Here is a 359-nt window from a genome sequence, read left to right as displayed (position 1 = left end):
TGTTAGGTCCAAACTATTTCTGTCCATTATTGAGCCCATCTTTGCATGCAATGTTCCCTTGGTGTCTCTAATTTTCTTGAAGAGGTCTCTCGTCTTTTCGGTTCTATTGTTTTCCTCTATTTCTTTGCATTGATCGCTGAGTAAGGCTTTCTTATCTCTCCTTGCTATTCTTTGGAACTCGGCATTCAAATCGGTATATCTTTCCTTTTCTCCTTTGCTTTTCACTTCCCTTCTTTTCACAGCTATTTGTAAGGCCTCCTCAGACAGGCATTTCACTTTCTGGCATTTCTTTTTTTGGGGAAATGGTCTTGATCCCTGTCTCCTGTACAATGTCCTGAACCTCCGTCCATAGTTCATCA

Source organism: Bison bison, unplaced genomic scaffold, assembly GCF_000754665.1.
Source record: "Bison bison bison isolate TAMUID 2011002044 unplaced genomic scaffold, Bison_UMD1.0 scf7180017846189, whole genome shotgun sequence".
Taxonomy (NCBI): Eukaryota; Metazoa; Chordata; class Mammalia; order Artiodactyla; family Bovidae; genus Bison; species Bison bison.
Note: the sequence above shows the minus strand (reverse complement) of the source record.